We start from the raw sequence: 8481 nt of genomic DNA, 5'->3' as shown, positions 1-8481 counted from the left end.
GGTTCAGTGTTAATCAGTGAGACTCCCACAGGGATCAGTGTTAATCAGTGACACTCCCATAGGGTTCAGTGTTAATCAGTGAGACTCCCACAGAGTTCAGTGTTAATCCGTGAGACTCCCACAGGGTTCAGTGTTAATCAGTGAGTCTCCCACAGGGTTCAGTGTTATTCAGTGAGACTCCCACAGTGTTCAGTGTTAATCAGTGAGACTCCCACAGTGTTCAGTGTTAATCAGTGAGACTCCCTCAGGGTTCAGTGTTAATCACTGAGACTCCCACAGGGCTCAGTGTTAATCAGTGAGACTCCCATAGGGTTCAGTGTAAATCAGTGAGACTCCCACAGGGTTCATGTGTTAATCAGTGAGACTCCCATAGGGTTCAGTGTTAATCAATGAGACTCCCATAGGGTTCAGTGTTAATCAGTGAGACTTCCACAGGGTTCAGTGTTAATCAGTGAGACTCCCTCAGGGTTCATGTGTTAATCAGTGAGACTCCCATAGGGTTCAGTGTTAATCAGTGAGACTCCCACAGGGTTCAGTGTTAATCAGTGAGACTCCATCAGCGTTCAGTGTTAATCAGTGAGAGTCTCACAGGGTTCAGTGTTAATTAGTGAGACTCCCACAGGGTTCAGTGTTAATCAGTGAGACTCCCACAGGGTTCAGTGTTAATCAGTGAGACTCCCATAGGGTTCAGTGTTAATCAGTGAGACTCCCGCAGGGTTCATTGTTAATCAGTGAGATTCCCACAGGGTTCAATGTTAATCAGTGAGACTCCCACAGGGTTCATGTGTTAATCAGTGAGACTCCCATAGGGTTCAGTGTTAATCAGTGAGACTCCCACAGGGTTCAGTGTTAATCAGTGAGACTCCCGCAGTGTTCAGTGTTAATCAGTGAGACTCCCACAGTGTTCAGTGTTAATCAGTGAGACTCCCTCAGGGTTCAGTGTTAATCACTGAGACTCCCACAGGGCTCAGTGTTAATCAGTGAGACTCCCATAGGGTTCAGTGTAAATCAGTGAGACTCCCACAGGGTTCATGTGTTAATCAGTGAGACTCCCATAGGGTTCAGTGTTAATCAATGGGACTCCCATAGGGTTCAGTGTTAATCAGTGAGACTTCCACAGGGTACAGTGTTAATCAGTGAGACTCCCTCAGGGTTCATGTGTTAATCAGTGAGACTCCCATAGGGTTCAGTGTTAATCAGTGAGACTCCCACAGGGTTCAGTGTTAATCAGTGAGACTCCCACAGGGTTCAGTGTTAATCAGTGAGACTCTCACAGGGTTCAGTGTTAATTAGTGAGACTCCCACAGGGTTCAGTGTTAATCAGTGAGACTCCCATAGGGTTCAGTGTTAATCAGTGTGACTCCCATAGGGTTCAGTGTTAATCAGTGAGACTCCCGCAGGGTTCATTGTTAATCAGTGAGATTCCCACAGGGTTCAGTGTTAATCAGTGAGACTCCCACAGGGTTCATGTGTTAATCAGTGAGACTCCCACAGTGTTCAGTGTTAATCAGTGAGACTCCCTCAGGGTTCAGTGTTAATCACTGAGACTCCCACAGGGCTCAGTGTTAATCAGTGAGACTCCCATAGGGTTTAGTGTTAATCAGTGAGACTCCCACAGGGTTCATGTGTTAATCAGTGAGACTCCCATAGGGTTCAGTGTTAATCAATGAGACTCCCATAGGGTTCAATGTTAATCAGTGAGACTCCCACAGGGATCGGTGTTAATCAGTGACACTCCCATAGGGTTCAGTGTTATTCAGTGAGACTCCCTCAGGGTTCAGTGTTAATCCGTGAGACTCCCACAGGGTTCATAGTTAATCAGTGAGTGTCCCACAGGGTTCAGTGTTAATCAGTGAGACTCCCACAGGGATCAGTGTTAATCAGTGACACTCCCATAGGGTTCAGTGTTAATCAGTGAGACTCCCACAGGGTTCAGTGTTAATCCGTGAGACTCCCACAGGGTTCATTGTTAATCAGTGAGACTCCCACAGGGTTCAGTGTTATTCAGTGAGACTCCCACAGTGTTCAGTGTTAATCAGTGAGACTCCCACAGTGTTCAGTGTTAATAAGTGAGACTCCCTCAGGGTTCAGTGTTAATCACTGAGACTCCCACAGGGCTCAGTGTTAATCAGTGAGACTCCCATAGGGTTCAGTGTTAATCAGTGAGACTCCCATAGGGTTCAGTGTAAATCAGTGAGACTCCCACAGGGTTCATGTGTTAATCAGTGAGACTCCCATAGGGTTCAGTGTTAATCAATGAGACTCCCATAGGGTTCAATGTTAATCAGTGAGACCCACAGGGTTCAGTGGTAATCAGTGAGACTTCCACAGGGTTCAGTGTTAATCAGTGAGACTCCCGCAGGGTTCATTGTTAATCAGTGAGATTCCCACAGGGTTCAGTGTTAATCAGTGAGACTCCCACAGGGTTCATGTGTTAATCAGTGAGACTCCCATAGGGTTCAGTGTTAATCAGTGAGACTCCCATAAGGTTCAGTGTTAATCAGTGAGACTCCCATAGGGTTCAGTGTTAATCAGTGAGACTCCCACAGGGTTCAGTGTTAATCAGTAAGACTCCCACAGGGTTCAGTTTTAATCAGTGAAACTCCCACAGGGTTCAGGGGTTAATCAGTGAGACTCCCACGGGGTTCACTGTTAATCAGTGAGACTCCCACAGGGTTCAGTGTTAATCAGTGAGACTCCCACAGGGTTCATTGTTAATCAGTGAGTGTCCCACAGGGTTCAGTGTTAATCCGTGAGACTCCCACAGGGTTCATAGTTAATCAGTGGGTGTCCCACAGGGTTCAGTGTTAATCAGTGAGACTCCCACAGGGATCAGTGTTAATCAGTGACACTCCCATAGGGTTCAGTGTTAATCAGTGAGACTCCCACAGAGTTCAGTGTTAATCCGTGAGACTCCCACAGGGTTCAGTGTTAATCAGTGAGTCTCCCACAGGGTTCAGTGTTATTCAGTGAGACTCCCACAGTGTTCAGTGTTAATCAGTGAGACTCCCACAGTGTTCAGTGTTAATCAGTGAGACTCCCTCAGGGTTCAGTGTTAATCACTGAGACTCCCACAGGGCTCAGTGTTAATCAGTGAGACTCCCATAGGGTTCAGTGTAAATCAGTGAGACTCCCACAGGGTTCATGTGTTAATCAGTGAGACTCCCATAGGGTTCAGTGTTAATCAATGAGACTCCCATAGGGTTCAGTGTTAATCAGTGAGACTTCCACAGGGTTCAGTGTTAATCAGTGAGACTCCCTCAGGGTTCAGTGTTAATCAGTGAGACTCCCACAGGGTTCAGTGTTAATCAGTGAGACTCCCATAGGGTTCAGTGTTAATCAGTGAGACTCCCGCAGGGTTCATTGTTAATCAGTGAGATTCCCACAGGGTTCAGTGTTAATCAGTGAGACTCCCACAGGGTTCATGTGTTAATCAGTGAGACTCCCACAGTGTCCAGTGTTAATCAGTGAGACTCCCTCAGGGTTCAGTGTTAATCACTGAGACTCCCACAGGGCTCAGTGTTAATCAGTGAGACTCCCATAGGGTTTAGTGTTAATCAGTGAGACTCCCACAGGGTTCATGTGTTAATCAGTGAGACTCCCATAGGGTTCAGTGTTAATCAATGAGACTCCCATAGGGTTCAATGTTAATCAGTGAGACTCCCACAGGGATCGGTGTTAATCAGTGACACTCCCATAGGGTTCAGTGTTATTCAGTGAGACTCCCTCAGGGTTCAGTGTTAATCAGTGAGACTCCCACAGGGATCAGTGTTAATCAGTGACACTCCCATAGGGTTCAGTGTTAATCAGTGAGACTCCCACAGGGTTCAGTGTTAATCCGTGAGACTCCCACAGGGTTCATAGTTAATCAGTGGGTGTCCCACAGGGTTCAGTGTTAATCAGTGAGACTCCCACAGGGATCAGTGTTAATCAGTGACACTCCCATAGGGTTCAGTGTTAATCAGTGAGACTCCCACAGAGTTCAGTGTTAATCCGTGAGACTCCCACAGGGTTCAGTGTTAATCAGTGAGTCTCCCACAGGGTTCAGTGTTATTCAGTGAGACTCCCACAGTGTTCAGTGTTAATCAGTGAGACTCCCACAGTGTTCAGTGTTAATCAGTGAGACTCCCTCAGGGTTCAGTGTTAATCACTGAGACTCCCACAGGGCTCAGTGTTAATCAGTGAGACTCCCATAGGGTTCAGTGTAAATCAGTGAGACTCCCACAGGGTTCATGTGTTAATCAGTGAGACTCCCATAGGGTTCAGTGTTAATCAATGAGACTCCCATAGGGTTCAGTGTTAATCACTGAGACTTCCACAGGGTTCAGTGTTTATCAGTGAGACTCCCTCAGGGTTCATGTGTTAATCAGTGAGACTCCCATAGGGTTCAGTGTTAATCAGTGAGACTCCCACAGGGTTCAGTGTTAATCAGTGAGACTCCCACAGCGTTCAGTGTTAATCAGTGAGAGTCTCACAGGGTTCAGTGTTAATTACTGAGACTCCCACAGGGTTCAGTGTTAATCAGTGAGACTCCCACAGGGTTCAGTGTTAATCAGTGAGACTCCCATAGGGTTCAGTGTTAATCAGTGAGACTCCCGCAGGGTTCATTGTTAATCAGTGAGATTCCCACAGGGTTCAATGTTAATCAGTGAGACTCCCACAGGGTTCATGTGTTAATCAGTGAGACTCCCATAGGGTTCAGTGTTAATCAGTGAGACTCCCACAGGGTTCAGTGTTAATCAGTGAGACTCCCACAGTGTTCAGTGTTAATCAGTGAGACTCCCACAGTGTTCAGTGTTAATCAGTGAGACTCCCTCAGGGTTCAGTGTTAATCACTGAGACTCCCACAGGGCTCAGTGTTAATCAGTGAGACTCCCATAGGGTTCAGTGTAAATCAGTGAGACTCCCACAGGGTTCATGTGTTAATCAGTGAGACTCCCATAGGGTTCAGTGTTAATCAATGGGACTCCCATAGGGTTCAGTGTTAATCAGTGAGACTTCCACAGGGTACAGTGTTAATCAGTGAGACTCCCTCAGGGTTCATGTGTTAATCAGTGAGACTCCAATAGGGTTCAGTGTTAATCAGTGAGACTCCCACAGGGTTCAGTGTTAATCAGTGAGACTCCCACAGGGTTCATTGTTAATCAGTGAGACTCTCACAGGGTTCAGTGTTAATTAGTGAGACTCCCACAGGGTTCAGTGTTAATCAGTGAGACTCCCACAGGGTTCAGTGTTAATCAGTGAGACTCCCATAGGGTTCAGTGTTAATCAGTGAGACTCCCGCAGGGTTCATTGTTAATCAGTGAGATTCCCAAAGGGTTCAGTGTTAATCAGTGAGACTCCCACAGGGTTCATGTGTTAATCAGTGAGACTCCCACAGTGTTCAGTGTTAATCAGTGAGACTCCCTCAGGGTTCAGTGTTAATCACTGAGACTCCCACAGGGCTCAGTGTTAATCAGTGAGACTCCCATAGGGTTCAGTGTTAATCAGTGAGACTCCCACAGGGTTCATGTGTTAATCAGTGAGACTCCCATAGGGTTCAGTGTTAATCAATGAGACTCCCATAGGGTTCAATGTTAATCAGTGAGACCCACAGGGTTCAGTGGTAATCAGTGAGACTTCCACAGGGTTCAGTGTTAATCAGTGAGACTCCCGCAGGGTTCATTGTTAATCAGTGAGATTCCCACAGGGTTCAGTGTTAATCAGTGAGACTCCCACAGGGTTCATGTGTTAATCAGTGAGACTCCCATAGGGTTCAGTGTTAATCAGTGAGACTCCCATAAGGTTCAGTGTTAATCAGTGAGACTCCCATAGGGTTCAGTGTTAATCAGTGAGACTCCCACAGGGTTCAGTGTTAATCAGTAAGACTCCCACAGGGTTCAGTTTTAATCAGTCAAACTCCCACAGGGTTCAGGGGTAATCAGTGAGACTCCCACGGGGTTCAGTGTTAATCAGTGAGACTCCCACAGGGTTCAGTGTTAATCAGTGAGACTCCCACAGGGTTCAGTGTTAATCAGTGAGACTCCCATAGGTTTCAGTGTTAATCAGTGAGACTCCCACAGGGTTCATTGTTAATCAGTGAGTGTCCCACAGGGTTCAGTGTTAATCAGTGAGACTCCCACAGGGATCAGTGTTAATCAGTGACACTCCCATAGGGTTCAGTGTTAATCAGTGAGACTCCCACAGTGTTCAGTGTTAATCCGTGAGACTCCCACAGGGTTCATAGTTAATCAGTGGGTGTCCCACAGGGTTCAGTGTTAATCAGTGAGACTCCCACAGGGATCAGTGTTAATCAGTGACACTCCCATAGGGTTCAGTGTTAATCAGTGAGACTCCCACAGAGTTCAGTGTTAATCCGTGAGACTCCCACAGGGTTCAGTGTTAATCAGTGAGTCTCCCACAGGGTTCAGTGTTATTCAGTGAGACTCCCACAGTGTTCAGTGTTAATCAGTGAGACTCCCACAGTGTTCAGTGTTAATCAGTGAGACTCCCTCAGGGTTCAGTGTTAATCAGTGAGACTCCCATAGGGTTCAGTGTTAATCAGTGAGACTCCCGCAGGGTTCATTGTTAATCAATGAGATTCCCACAGGGTTCAATGTTAATCAGTGAGACTCCCACAGGGTTCATGTGTTAATCAGTGAGACTCCCATAGGGTTCAGTGTTAATCAGTGAGACTCCCACAGGGTTCAGTGTTAATCAGTGAGACTCCCACAGTGTTCAGTGTTAATCAGTGAGACTCCCACAGTGTTCAGTGTTAATCAGTGAGACTCCCTCAGGGTTCAGTGTTAATCACTGAGACTCCCACAGGGCTCAGTGTTAATCAGTGAGACTCCCATAGGGGTCAGTGTAAATCAGTGAGACTCCCACAGGGTTCATGTGTTAATCAGTGAGACTCCCATAGGGTTCAGTGTTAATCAATGGGACTCCCATAGGGTTCAGTGTTAATCAGTGAGACTTCCACAGGGTACAGTGTTAATCAGTGAGACTCCCTCAGGGTTCATGTGTTAATCAGTGAGACTCCCATAGGGTTCAGTGTTAATCAGTGAGACTCCCACAGGGTTCAGTGTTAATCAGTGAGACTCCCACAGGGTTCAGTGTTAATCAGTGAGACTCTCACAGGGTTCAGTGTTAATTAGTGAGACTCCCACAGGGTTCAGTGTTAATCAGTGAGACTCCCACAGGGTTCAGTGTTAATCAGTGAGACTCCCATAGGGTTCAGTGTTAATCAGTGAGACTCCCGCAGGGTTCATTGTTATTCAGTGAGATTCCCACAGGGTTCAGTGTTAATCAGTGAGACTCCCACAGGGTTCATGTGTTAATCAGTGAGACTCCCACAGTGTTCAGTGTTAATCAGTGAGACTCCCTCAGGGTTCAGTGTTAATCACTGAGACTCCCACAGGGCTCAGTGTTAATCAGTGAGACTCCCATAGGGTTTAGTGTTAATCAGTGAGACTCCCACAGGGTTCATGTGTTAATCAGTGAGACTCCCATAGGGTTCAGTGTTAATCAATGAGACTCCCATAGGGTTCAATGTTAATCAGTGAGACTCCCACAGGGATCGGTGTTAATCAGTGACACTCCCATAGGGTTCAGTGTTATTCAGTGAGACTCCCTCAGGGTTCAGTGTTAATCCGTGAGACTCCCACAGGGTTCATAGTTAATCAGTGAGTGTCCCACAGGGTTCAGTGTTAATCAGTGAGACTCCCACAGGGATCAGTGTTAATCAGTGACACTCCCATAGGGTTCAGTGTTAATCAGTGAGACTCCCACAGGGTTCAGTGTTAATCCGTGAGACTCCCACAGGGTTCATTGTTAATCAGTGAGACTCCCACAGGGTTCAGTGTTATTCAGTGAGACTCCCACAGTGTTCAGTGTTAATCAGTGAGACTCCCACAGTGTTCAGTGTTAATCAGTGAGACTCCCTCAGGGTTCAGTGTTAATCACTGAGACTCCCACAGGGCTCAGTGTTAATCAGTGAGACTCCCATAGGGTTCAGTGTTAATCAGTGAGACTCCCATAGGGTTCAGTGTAAATCAGTGAGACTCCCACAGGGTTCATGTGTTAATCAGTGAGACTCCCATAGGGTTCAGTGTTAATCAATGAGACTCCCATAGGGTTCAATGTTAATCAGTGAGACCCACAGGGTTCAGTGGTAATCAGTGAGACTTCCACAGGGTTCAGTGTTAATCAGTGAGACTCCCGCAGGGTTCATTGTTAATCAGTGAGATTCCCACAGGGTTCAGTGTTAATCAGTGAGACTCCCACAGGGTTCATGTGTTAATCAGTGAGACTCCCATAGGGTTCAGTGTTAATCAGTGAGACTCCCATAAGGTTCAGTGTTAATCAGTGAGACTCCCATAGGGTTCAGTGTTAATCAGTGAGACTCCCACAGGGTTCAGTGTTAATCAGTAAGACTCCCACAGGGTTCAGTTTTAATCAGTGAAACTCCCACAGGGTTCAGGGGTAATCAGTGAGACTCCC

Source organism: Petromyzon marinus, unplaced genomic scaffold (genome assembly GCF_048934315.1).
Source record: "Petromyzon marinus isolate PM22_M1 ecotype Great Lakes invasive population unplaced genomic scaffold, UKy_Petmar_22M1.pri1.0 PM_Scaffold_9, whole genome shotgun sequence".
Taxonomy (NCBI): Eukaryota; Metazoa; Chordata; class Hyperoartia; order Petromyzontiformes; family Petromyzontidae; genus Petromyzon; species Petromyzon marinus.
Note: the sequence above shows the minus strand (reverse complement) of the source record.